This window comes from Lonchura striata, chromosome 3 (assembly GCF_050655825.1).
Source record: "Lonchura striata isolate lonStrDom1 chromosome 3, ASM5065582v1, whole genome shotgun sequence".
NCBI lineage: Eukaryota > Metazoa > Chordata > Aves > Passeriformes > Estrildidae > Lonchura > Lonchura striata.
The window spans coordinates 21,074,172-21,087,094 of NC_140705.1; the positions used below are offsets into that span (position 1 = coordinate 21,074,172).

Sequence of the window (12,923 nt, forward strand, 5' to 3'; positions counted from 1 at the left end):
TTACAGGCAGCTGTCTTTGGATAGCTGCTATTTAAATTATTTCCTGAAGGAAGCTGTTGATCTTTTGTGTTGATGTTTAGCTATAGTGTATCTGTCTAGAAAGATATCATCATACTTGGTTCCTCTTCAGATCTCTGTCATACACAGTGATTTATCTTTCCTCCTTACTTGGCTGCTGTTCTCTGTTCTTTTCTTTCAACAGATTACATGCACCAAGCAAATGTTCATTAGCTTCTGGAATGCAGATCAACTCTTTGACCTTTTCCTCCTTAACATCCCTTGTGCATATTTCATAAGTTTTGTCTTAACATAAGAATGACTTTATTATAGCAGGCCTAGAGGTACATTTGGTGTCCTTGCCCTGTCAACAGCAAATAGCAGGTCCTTAGGAAAGATTAAATCAACAAAGCAAATGTATGTGTTGTGCTGCTGCCCAGAGCAGTATACATCCTCTTACCCTTAACTTAGGTTAAGTCCTCCATGGGAGGAATATAGCACCTCTGCAGCTGTGAATTCATGAGGGCTGGATGTGGAGGGCTGTTTTCATGACCAGAATTAACCCACCAGTTCCAAGTGCCTGTGAGTTCTATCAGCAGGAGGTTTGACTGGCTGTAGAGAGACCCACCAGAAGACTAATGGATGTCATTATTAGTTATTTTGGTAAGTTATGTGTTACCCTGCTCGTCATGTGTCTGAGTGGTGAGAGATAGTGCCATTGTCTTCCTGGTCACTGTCTCATCCTCTGAGCTGGCACTAATGATGGGACATGTGGAAATCTCCCTTTTCTTTCTTCTTGGGAATTATTAAGGGAGGTATGGGGAGGTGGAATAGCAAACAATAATAGTGAATAAGCACACAGCAAATCACAAGTCAAATGTAGAGAAAGCTGCTCTATATTACCTGAGGATTGAGCTTTAGTGGACTATTTCTCTGTGGTTATCATGAGGCACAATGGTTTCCCAGGGTATGCCACACATGAGGAAATTTCTGTCATACTTCCATTAGAAAGGGAGTAACACTGCACATACATTCTGCTATTAGACAGATTATGTGTAGTCATCTGTTCTCTTTTCAGTGCTGTATTTTTTTTTCCAGCTGAAAATGAAGGCAGTATGTCTGTTCCCCATGTATCATACATGAGTTTAAAGTGTGTTATTGATCAAAAGTGCACAGAAAACCAGCCATCATATTTTGTTGCCCATCTGAACTCACCAAGTCCAGAACAGAGCCCTTACACAGGCCTCTATTTACTGGCTTCTTGCATGATTCCTGCAAAGACACGATATTCCGAGCTGTCCAGCAGTGTCTTCACCAGCAGCTATCACTATCAGCTTTATACTCTTTACATCTTTATACTAATTATACCTAGGATTAAACAGGAAATAAAACATCAACAAATGATATTTGTCCTATTATAGACACAAAGCTGAAGCTCAAGTGGGAACTTTTATATTACAGTTTAGGAATTCAATGCAGGTTGCTTAATTACAATTTCCCAGAAAACTTCTGAAAATATAATCCTAAAGTGTCCTTTTGGTAAGGTTCCTTTTCCTACACACTTTCTCTTTCTGGAATATTTTTTTTTTTTTTTTAGCAGAATCACAGAGTCAGAGAAGGGTCATGTAGAAAGGACTACAGTAGATCCTGTGGTCCAACCTCCCTGCTCAAGCAGGGCCATTCTAGAGCACATGGCACAGGATTGTGCCCAAATGGTTCTTGAATATCTCCAATGAAGAAGACTCCACAACCTCTCTGGGCAATCTCTTCCAGGGCTCAGTCACCTGCACAGTTAAGGAGTTCATCATCATGCTCATGTGGAACTTTCTGTGCATCAGTTTCTGCCTCTTGTCCTGTTGCTGGGCACCACTGACCAGAGCCTGAAAACATCCTCTGACAGCCTCCCTTCAGATACCTGTAGCTATCTCAGTCATCTCTTCTTGAGGCTGAACAGGCCCAGCTCCCTCACCCTTTCCTTGTACAAGATGTTCCAGGCACTTAATCATTTTCATAGCCCTCTGCTGGACCTGCTCCAGGGGCTGCATGGTTCCCTTGTCCTGAGGAGCCCAGAACTGGACACAGCACTCGAGACATGGCCTCACCAGGCTGAGCACAGGGGCAGGATCACCTCCTGTGACCTGCTGGCAATGCTCTTCCTAATACAACCCAGGATATTATTTGCCTTCTTGGCCAGAAAGACACACTGCTGGCAAGTTCATACTGCTTCTCTGATATTAATTACTGCATGGAAGGTAATGATAGGTAAATTTCAACTCTAGAAAAAGCACAGTGCTTTTACACTAAATAAAATAAAAAATTGGAGAAAGACACAAGGCACACTGCTGGTAAGGTGTCACTGCAAACTGTTTCTTCCACTGCTAATGTATACCATGAACTACGTCTGTCTCTCATCTCCAGGTGACTGTCCACTATTATGTCAACACATAGTTCCAATTTCCTTGTTACTTCATTGCCTGCTTGCAATATCTTCAAAGAATCATTCCCTTTTTTCATACATCTGGAAAAATACAATTATATAAACATCTAAACCCCAAACTTGTTTTTATTATTTGGTTTTTTGCTACTTGTTCACAGAAGTCTTGACTTCTTTGTGCTAGTAGGCTGCAGTGACAGAATACAGTCCAAACCCAATATTCTGTCTAGCAATTGCAGTGCAATAGCAGTGGTAATGTGAAGTTTGAGGGTTAGTATGTGAGCACCTTCAGAGGAAGAAAATACTGTGATTTTAAATCTGTGAAGCCAGCAAAAAACTACTGTGTGGAAGGTAATGCTAAGCAAATTAAAATTTTAGAAAAAAACAAAGGCACATTTTTTTACATACAGTAAACATAATTAAGAGTTGGAGAAAAGCATGAGCAATAAGTAAGGAATAATTCTTGGATACATCAAAATTAACACCTACTTCTTTTTATAGCACAAGTACTTCAGCCACCTGGTGTTTCAACCATATGTTTTATCAATTGCATGGTATCACTGAATAAAAGTAGCCAACAAACTGAATAGACTCTGAGGTATAAATAAAACAGTGATGACTATGACACTCTGGCCTCAAACTATATGTTTCCAGTCAAGAGTTCCTATGCACTGGAAATTGCAGGCAGCTGATTTGGGTCCCTTTGTCAGGCAAAGAACAATGACCTATCATTTATGCAACTCATTGGGGTTCTAGGCAGCCTCAGTGGTTTCTGTGATGTTGTGATGTTGCTGTTGTTGTCCTGTCATAAATACCCAGACATCTTGACGACTACACTCAGCACAAGATTTTTTCGTCTCCTGTGCTGCTGCAGTATTTGTGTCACTTGGGAAACACTGCCAGTGGATGGGATTGGGTACAAGTGTAATCAGAAAGGCCACCGAGGCAGGGAAGGAGGACAGCTGTCCTAAGCATTCAGAGCTTTACATTCTGTGCCGTTCTGATATGACGTAAGCCTCAAGATATTTATGAAGCTGGATGAAAGCCTGTTTTGGTCTTGCAGCTCTCTGAATCTGTCTACCATTTATTTAGGATATGTTACAGTAGATACCACATGCTGGTGGTACCTAATGCTGCCTAATTGCAGTAGAAAATCAGAGTAAAAGAGATAGGTAGTGCAAAAGTTTTATTGCCATCTCAAGCTATCTGTGTATCTGGAACACATAGCTATCTCAGATTAAAGTTAAAAATAATAGAAAAATTGCTTAATTCAGATAGCAATAAGGTAGAAATCAAAATATATATACTTATATCTGCAAGCTCTTCAATCAGTAATGTAAACATTACCTGTGATTAAAATATAGTTGCAGAGGAATACTCAGCAGGTCATTATGTGAAACAAGACCTAGTCTGGATGAATGATGAAAAAAAGAGAACAAATTAAGAATAACTTTTCTAAGTTTTGTTTTAATGTGAACAGTTTTTGAGTGGGGAATCCTACAGATTTTATTTGGGTAAAAGCACCCTTTGAAATGAAATGAGTCTTTGTGTCAAATGAGTCAAGGACACTAGTGGATGACTGATTTAGTGACAAATGATTGGCAAAGAGTGAGAAGATTAGTGAAATGGCATGGACAAAAACCTCCCCATTAGGAACACACACAACTGTACAGGAGGAGCAGTAGCAGCAATGGAGAGAACTGGTGACCTCCAAAGGTGGCTTGACCTGAAGCACCATTATATGGACCATGGACAGAAACTAGTTGCAGATTGGGGTGGAATAATCAAGTAGATCTCTTCAGTATGAAGATGTAATGAAGTCCTGCTTTGTTTTTCATGCACTATGGCATTGCTCTTGAAGACCTGGAGAAGCAACTACTGAGCAGTTGGAGAAGAATCAGTGTGGTTCATTAACACTCCTGAAAAACAGTGGTTTCTTTCTTGGTTCTTACTAAAAATATGGAAATCTATCAAAATAGTATAAATTTGGGGCCTGCCTGAGACCATCAGTCTTAGCACACTTCTTGTTATATCTACCTATGGTAAACTCATTCTTTTTGCTTAAAGCAACTACAGAATCAAAGATATCCAGCAATAGCGAGGAACAGGAGTTAAGGGATCCAGCTGATATAGCTCCTTAGGAAAATTGTTCCTGATCTGCATTTGCAATAGTTCTTGCCCATTTACAGTGAAATCTTGTCAGATCTTCATTCCTTGGAGGTGTTGTGGATGTAAGTAATTTAGTTCTGAAATAAAAACATATAATTTTTGTAATGAGGGTTACCTGCTTCCAGGAATACAGTAAAAGTTCATTATTCTAAAGTACAGTAATGATCATATATATCAGGCAGTATATGGTGTGGCATGGGACGTCACACCATAGCAACATGAACTGTTGGATATGCCACAAAAAGTTCATTGACCTTGAATAGAAGGATATGACTGAACTTGATACCTTTTGAGGTTTTCATGTCAGTTCTCATGTTGGACTCATAAAGCAGGAGCAGTCATGTGATCTGTATGCATTCCTTTCCTTCTCCTTCTTCTGTGTGAAACAGGAGCAGAGGACTTCCACATTATCTGTGTGAGGATATATGGAGTGTGAGAAGATTTTACCTGGAGATGTTGAGATGGGGTAAGTGAAGATCCTGAGTGCTGGGCCAGAGGTGTGAGATTTGGTAGACCTGCATAAAACAATGAAGAAATGTTTAGGGGAAGAAATCAGAGGAACAAAGAAAGGATCACCCAGAAAGGGCTATGAAAGGGGCTGACTGCATATAAAGTACACCTATCTGAATGAGCACTGTGCCTGATCACCACAGTCCATCCTGTCTTTATTCAAACCTTTCTTAACTATCTTGCTCCTCATCCATGTGTGTGAGTACTGCATGGACTGACTGCCACTTACTGGGGGGAGTGGCTGCCAGGTTTTGGTATCAGACTGGGGGTTTTAGGTGCCCTTATACTCTACATATAGCTGTCTGGGGGCACCCTTGGGTGTGGGGTGCCTGCAACATCAGCCATCATGAGAGTATGCATGTGTTGCAGCAAGCAGTGACACAGACAGAGAGTAGGGGCAACCAGACAGCAAATGTGTGTGTGCTTGTAAACCTGGAGGGTGTCATGTCTGTGCCTTCAGCAGTGACCTTCAGCTTCTTCCAGCCCAAGAGAAGGAGACAGAACCAGAGGTAGTTCCATTCAGAGACACAAACTCAAACACAGAAGTTAAGAACATTAGAAAACTTCCCTCCCCCCGCCACCCCTACTGTGAGAGTACCCCTGAGCTGGCCCTGGTTGCCCAGAGAGGTTTTGTATTCTTGTCATGGTCTAACCCCAGCCAGCAGCCAAACCCCACACAGCTGCTTGCTCACTCCCACCAGCAGGGTCAGGGAGAGAATTGGAAGGGTAAACATACTCCTGGGTTGAGCTAAAGAAAAGGCAAAAGCTAAAGGAAAAGCAAAAGCTGCACACACAAGCACAGGAAACCAAGGAATTCACTTCTTCCCAAGGGCAGGCAGTTGTTCAGCCATCTCCAGGACAGCAGGGGCCCATCACACACAGCATTTACTTGATAAGACAAGAATCATCCTTCCAAATGTCCCCTCCTTCTCCCTTCTTCCCTCCATTTTATATATTGAGCATCATGTCATGCAGTCTGGAATATCCCTTTGGTCAATTTGGGTCACCTGTCCTGGCTGTGTCTCCTTCCAACCTCTCATGTACTCCCAGCTCCCTCACCAGCATGACAGCATGAAAAGCAGAAAAGGCCTTGGCTCTGTGCAAGCCCTGCTCAGCAATAACAAAAACATTTATTATCAACCCTATGTTCAGAAAAAAATCCAAATTACAGCTCTATATCAGCCACTGGGAAGAAAAATAATTCTACCACAGCCAAAACCACCATAAGTCTTCATCTATGGAAATATTCAAAATCTGGATGTGGTCCTGGACAACCAGTTCCAAGTAGCCTTGTTGGAGAACTGTGCTGGATAAGACGACCTTCAGAGGTCCCTTCCAACCTCAAACATTCTCTGATTCTGTGCCTCAGCTGTCTGTGCTGGTCTGATATGAATCCTGTATATAAATGCTGTTACGAGAAGTAACCCCACAGCTGTCAGCTCCTGAAGCTTGAGGACATTAAAACCATCTTTGAATGGTGCTGCTTAATGGTGGAATTTGGAGGGCAGCTGCCTTGCCTTCATTTCCAAGTATGGTGAACCCTCTGGACGTGTCAGTCCCTGTGTCTGCCTTCTTACAGCCTGTGGTTCTCTAGATTTAATGTGCTGCTGATGACACTGGGGTTAGTTGATAAAGGTAACTGTTGCAGCAGCAGGTACCTGCCAAGCGTGTTGTGTGAAACTGGACAAGATAGACATCTTTATAGTCCTTGTCTTTGTATAGGTGTCATTGTAAAGGTAAATGAAGAGATGCCACTGAGCTGATATTAAATCAAGAAGGATATGAATCTGAGCTTTCCTGAGTCAGTAAAACCTTAGCACTGACTCTGATGGGCTTTAAAGTGGCTTCTTGGACAGCAGGGGGACCATTACTGTTTAGGTATCTTAAAAAATAATTGATTTGCTGTAACTCAGTGAATTGTAGCTCTGTGCTGTGTTTGTCTTAGATATAAATTAGATACTTTCTAAGAGATCCATTTTGCCTTATGTTGCAGGGAAAAAATCCCAACATTTTGTATGCTCAGTTATTTTAGTGTTTGTTCAAAGACTTATGCTAAAATTGTTTGATGTTCTGGGTTCAGTTCAGTCTAGCTCAGATGAATTGCTGATTGAAAATTCTTTCCTGGCTGTTTAAAACATCTTGCATCTAATGCAGGTGTTTTGTTGTTTTGTTTTTCTTCAACTGCCAATGTCCTCTCTCCTGGGAGTTGTACACCCTTCCCTTAGTTGGAAGTGTATTTTCCTCCTCCTCCAAATTACTTGACTCTTCTCTGGTCTCATCTCCACACAGCATAGTCTAATTTCTGGGAAGGATAGTTTAAGATTTTGTCAATTTTCAGCTGCATGAAGCCAACCTTAAAACACTTGCAAGTTGGGCATAGAAAATCAGGAAGTTCTAGTTGAATAAGAGAAAATGCATCAAGAAAAATAAGAAAATAAGCAGAAAAGAAAAGAGGAGGTAGAGAGATAAGTGCTTAGGCTTCTTAGAAGACAGCATGGGTTTGTTCTCTCCCCACTTGAAAGAAGCAGTAAGGTGTATTTCCCTTGGCAATTTGTGCTTTACTGCACATTTACAATGCTGTCAGCAGTCAAGTGCATCTGTTACTGCTCTCTTGCTATCTCATCTTCATGAGCAGGTACAGTTCCTCCAAAACTGTTTTGAGTTCAGTCTTTCAGGTGGTGGTATTCTCCTCTGAATGATACACATTTGATTGGGTTCATATGTGGAGCCCATAACTGATAGTCCCGACTTTCTGACCAAAGGCACCAACAGAGGAAAGAATGTGATTTAATTTTTATGGGCTTGAATTTGCATGCACTGTTTTGTCTTTCATTTGTAACACCAAGGGAGATGCTGGGACTTGGGTGACTGTGAAGAGAGACTGCTCTAAGATCTCCAGTGCACAGTGTCCATTGTTTTAACATGGCTTTAGAAACCTCACCACAGGGCTGAATAATAGATCTGCTGCAGAGATGAGGAACCTCATTGCTAGTTACTAAGCTTTTAATTTATATGAAGCTATGAATATGCAACAAACATTTGAAGAAATCAGTAGTTAACATATTAACAAAGGTGGGCTTCAGAAGCTGTCATACAAAGATGCATTAGGTTTTCTTGGAACTGGAGAAAGATAAAAGCTCAAGTCCACTATTAAGACACCCTTATAGGCTGAAAACATACCTCTTTTAACACTGTTACATTTAATTTCATTACTGTTTTGATGTTTAATCCAAAACTAAAATGCTAACACCTCTTTTTCCTGAGCTCCATTTCAGTTCTTTGCCCTTCCCTTTGCTGGAGTAGTTGAGACATTACGTAGGTCTGTATCAATTAAGCAACCTACATCAAGAGACTGGTAGAAGATAAAGAAATAATTCTAAAATACCAAATTCAAAGAAGGATTTTAGCACATGCTAAGTTTACAATGCTTGAGTAATCCTTTTGATACCCTGTTAAATCTCTGCTTTAGAAAAGTTCTTAGGGGAAGATCTATTTGGGAAGTGGAAGGATCAGGAGAAGGCACCTTCTATGTTAGGGGGAGGTAGGAATATATAATGTAAATTATTTCATAGTTAAAATGCTGGATAATTTTTTGTGCTCTGCTGAGACACTCTGCTGCCTAAAGTTCACCACCAGTGAATAACACAGTATTGCAGTTTTCCCTTCTATCTTATTTTGTAATGTGCATGAAGAGAAGAATTTATTTATTGTCTTTCCTGGACACAGCCTGGGACTGGCCCTCCTACATAGCCTGTTCTTGCCTTTGGCATTTTTCCCACAGCCCTTAGGATGCGCTTCCATATTTTTGTCATCCAGCCACACCCTGAAGAAAACTTAAAATAGAAGAGTGCTCAAGTGTAAAGGCAGACAGAGTAGGCTGTAAATGCCTCCATTTCTGTAGAGATAATAAATATAGAATGAGAAATGAAAAGCAGAGCGTAGTGAGAAGTTTAACGTTTTCCTGAAAAATGACCTTCTACCTCCCACAGGAAACTTCAATAGGAGAGAAGAGATGGAGCTGGGTAAGTAAAGTGGGTTTGCTCTGGATTATTACATACTAATTACTTTGACAGCTGCTTCTGAAGCAACATCTACATTCAGGGCATATGCAGTCATTCCACTCTGTCTGTCTCTGTAGATCTAATTCTGTCAGGCTGAATTATAATTCAAGATCAATGGGAGGAAGGGAGAAGTCTGTTTCAAGCAAATAGTAGCCCTAGATGATAAAAAAACCAAGAAAGATCCTTACCAGAGCCATTTAGGAAATTTGGATGAACACTGCAGATGGGATAAGAATCAGTGATTTAAAGGCTTTTCTACCTCTTGCTCTGCTTCCCTACATGTATACATAAGAAGAATATATGACTTAAAAAGAATATTGTTCATGTATCCAAGTGTCAAATACCAAGCAGTGGAAGAGATTGTCATTTAGTGACTTTGACAATGACTGGATTTCTGTATAAGTAAATTGAAAGTAGATCTTGTTATTTTCAAACAATTTTAAGATCAATTAATTCCCTACCATTTGTATGTTGCTGACTCACTGATTATTTGAGTCATTGTGGGCTAAGTCATGAGGTGTGATTAGGTTTGCCATATAGCCAGGTTTTCTCAGACAGGTTGTCCTGTTTCCAGACAGAATAAGAGGAAGGTGATTAATTATTCATGCTTTTCACAAAGCCTTGGAGAGGTACCACCCTTTCTTCCCCCATATGGATGCAATCCCTGTGGGGCTGTCTACCACCAGAATGGGGCAGAGTGACTGATCCCAAGTCTACCCGCTCTGCAGAGCCAGTGCTGCTACCTCCTCCCATCTGGACATGTCAGAGCCACCACAGTGCTGCCTTGTAGCTTCTGGACAGAAACCTTGGAGCCCTACAGGCAGAAAGCATCCATTTTTGTTGGTAAAATCGAGAACCATCAGGGACCACCAAGGTCTCACAGAGCTGACTGCTTTGGCTGTATTTTTTCCTCTGCATGCTTAGGCCTCTATGCATATTAAATTCTTCCTACTTTACCTACAAGACATAGAAAAAAATCTCTCTCAGATTGACTTGTGATGTAATAGATATGGAAATAATAGGGGTTTTATACAACTGATATACCTTCATATGTTGCAGACATTCTCACATCCAGAGATCTCTTAAGGAAGCAATAAGGAGGCTCATTTTACAGCCCAAAGCACCAAGGGATCTCATGTCTCTACTAATAATATTCTCAACCTTTTTCTCCTCACTAATCTTCTAAGTTACTGATTATTTTAAAACTTCAAACTTTTCTAAATAAAATTTAACCTGTTTTCTGGCTTTAAATTGCTTCCCATGTGCTTGGTGTTGCTAGGGAATAAAACCCCATTTTAAATATAAGCAACTGCTTTTTAAAGGAATGAGGTTTGTCTCTTATTAAAATTCAGTATTAAACTCCATATAGGCTAGTGCTTTTCTTTTGCCACTATATCACTCCCTTATTACGTATTAGGCTGACCCCAGTTTTGGGAGAATCACTTGGTTAGTTCTAAATATAGCACTGCATCTGCCCTTAAATAGGAGTGAAGGGGCAGTAGCCTTTATAGAGGAGAATTATTTGTTTTCCTTGGGCAGTGTTTGCTAAGCTGGGAAAGGCTGGTCTTCCTCTCTGCTTTACAGTTTTTCTATATCCCTAGGTAAGTAAATTTTCTATCCATGTTTTTCTTGCACAGAACAAATGAGAGTGCTTGTAGGAGGAGGTTGGGTGCTTTCCTGTAAAAAAAAAAATTACTTTCCTCAGGGAAAACAAGTGATAAGTAGGACACAAATTGATTCATGAAAAGCAAAACAAAAAAAAAATAAAGATTGTTTTGTTCTGTCCATAGTCACCTTGATTTTATTGTGTATTACATCCCCTCTGTTTCTTTCTGCATATAAAGAATTACATTGCAGAAATCTGTAGCTCTACTCATATATATGTTTTTCCAATTGCACAAATACTGGCAATGCCACTTTCTTGTGTGCTTATACTGTATGATTTTTTTCTGAAGTCTGTGTGTAAATAATTAAGCATAAAATCCTGTAATAGCTGGCAAAACTATTTGGCCTGCTGAAGAATGGGATGTAGGTGGGCAAAAAAAAATCTACTTTTATTTTGTGTCTGCCATGCTTTCATGTACATGTTTCCAGAAGATGTGTTTCTGGTTCTGTATTGCTGTATACTAAATGATATGTTCTGGGCCACATGAAAATTCCAGCTAAATACCACTGATAGAATCTTAGGAAATCAATATATGCTCTTGAAACCATGCCTGTGTGTTGATAATGCCTATGAGCCAATAAAAGTGCCATAATGAAAGATAATGAATACTGGGATATGATTTTTATAATCTCACTGTCCAACATTCTTAGCTGTCCAGTTGAAGGGATATAATACACATGCCAAGTGCAGTCTTCAAACTTTATCAGAACATGTTTGAACTCTGTGCATTGGGAATGTTAGGGTGGTAAAGATCCAAGTCAACGTGGGCAAATTTAGCCTCATTTACTCCCCAGCCTTGCATGACCATGAATTCACAAGGTAACATCCACTTTAGTACCTATCTGGGATATATACTGTGCAGTTATATGTACACATGGAGAGACATATTAGAAATTTTGTCAAATCAGTTTTTTATCAAAATAGTTTCTTATCAAAGTGGAGATGAATTAACCAGATCCTCTACATACCATTCTGTTTAGACTGCACTGTCTAGAGCTGCATAATGGCTCATGATGGTTTTACAAGATTGCCACCAAAGTCAGTTTGTGGGAGAAAATTATTACATGCTATTAAGTCTACAATTGGAAAGGATCACATATTTTTTGAGGCAATATGGTAATTTTTATACTGGTCATTAAGAACAATTAATAGAAGGTGGGTTTTTTTTTCTATCTTTTATTATGGTACATAGGTGATAGGGATTTAAATATATTTCATCAGTTAAATATCAAGGGCTTTTATGCACCATAAAAGTATAAACTGGCAGCTTCCTGAAAACATTAAACTTTGAAGAATGTGGAGAACATCTTGGAGAACAAGAGACAGAGAGAAAAAAATGTCTAAGTCATGAGAAAGAAAGGACAAGCCCTCAAATCAGTGCAAATGGTCAAAGAAATTTCTGACTATGTGAGGACAGGCAAGAACTCATGAATAATATTTGGCACTTCAGATGGCCAGGAGCAGAGTTGTGCACAGAAGTACATGTTGCATGGTATAGCACTGGCAGGTCAGGCTGAGAAATACATACTGTACAGTGCATTGCTGGTGACATGAGCCTTCTGAACCTGGGAATGCACCTTGTCCATCTATGGCGAGTGCAACCATGTTCTTCTTCCCATGGCATTTGTCAAGCCATCCATCAATTTAGCAGGTTGTGTGCCTGCTCCCTGAGGCAATGTAAATGATCATGCTACAATTTACTGCTTGTCCTTTAAATCTTAAATTAACTCACTTATCAGACTAACATTGTTTATATCAGACCCTTGGCTTCTCTGCTCAGGAATGTGGCCCCTTGTCACGTGGTCCTAGATTATGGCTTTCTATTCAGGTCAGTATTACTGTGTCACAAAACTATGCATACATATCCTGACCTGGGAGCTCAGCCTTTTACTCACAGTCAAGTAAAAATTGTTATATATTGTTATAAAAATTGTTATGTTGCAAAGCGTGAAGAAATGTATGTTTATGTAAACTGACTTAAACAGTCTAATTCACCTTAATCCTTAAGGACCTTTTGGCTGAGGTAATATTTTTCTTTGTATTTAATAATCTTCTGGGTGGTTTATACAGCACATTGATTAGTGCA

The 12,923-nt window shown here is 39.9% G+C and overlaps 1 protein-coding gene across 3 annotated transcripts in view; it reads left to right on the forward strand.

Annotated features, from left to right (window-relative positions):
- Nucleotides 1–9,005: 9,005 nt before the first annotated feature.
- Nucleotides 9,006–12,923, forward strand: part of MYOM2 (myomesin 2) — a 77,318-nt gene continuing 73,400 nt past the window's right edge. The window contains exon 1 of one of the 3 annotated variants that reach the window (XM_085574592.1): nucleotides 9,006–9,132. The gene's annotated coding sequence lies outside the window, so the exon portion shown is untranslated. Of the gene's footprint in view, nucleotides 9,133–10,613; nucleotides 10,773–12,923 lie in introns of those variants that run through there. The other 2 variants (XM_021551264.4, XM_085574593.1) reach the window with 2 other exon arrangements.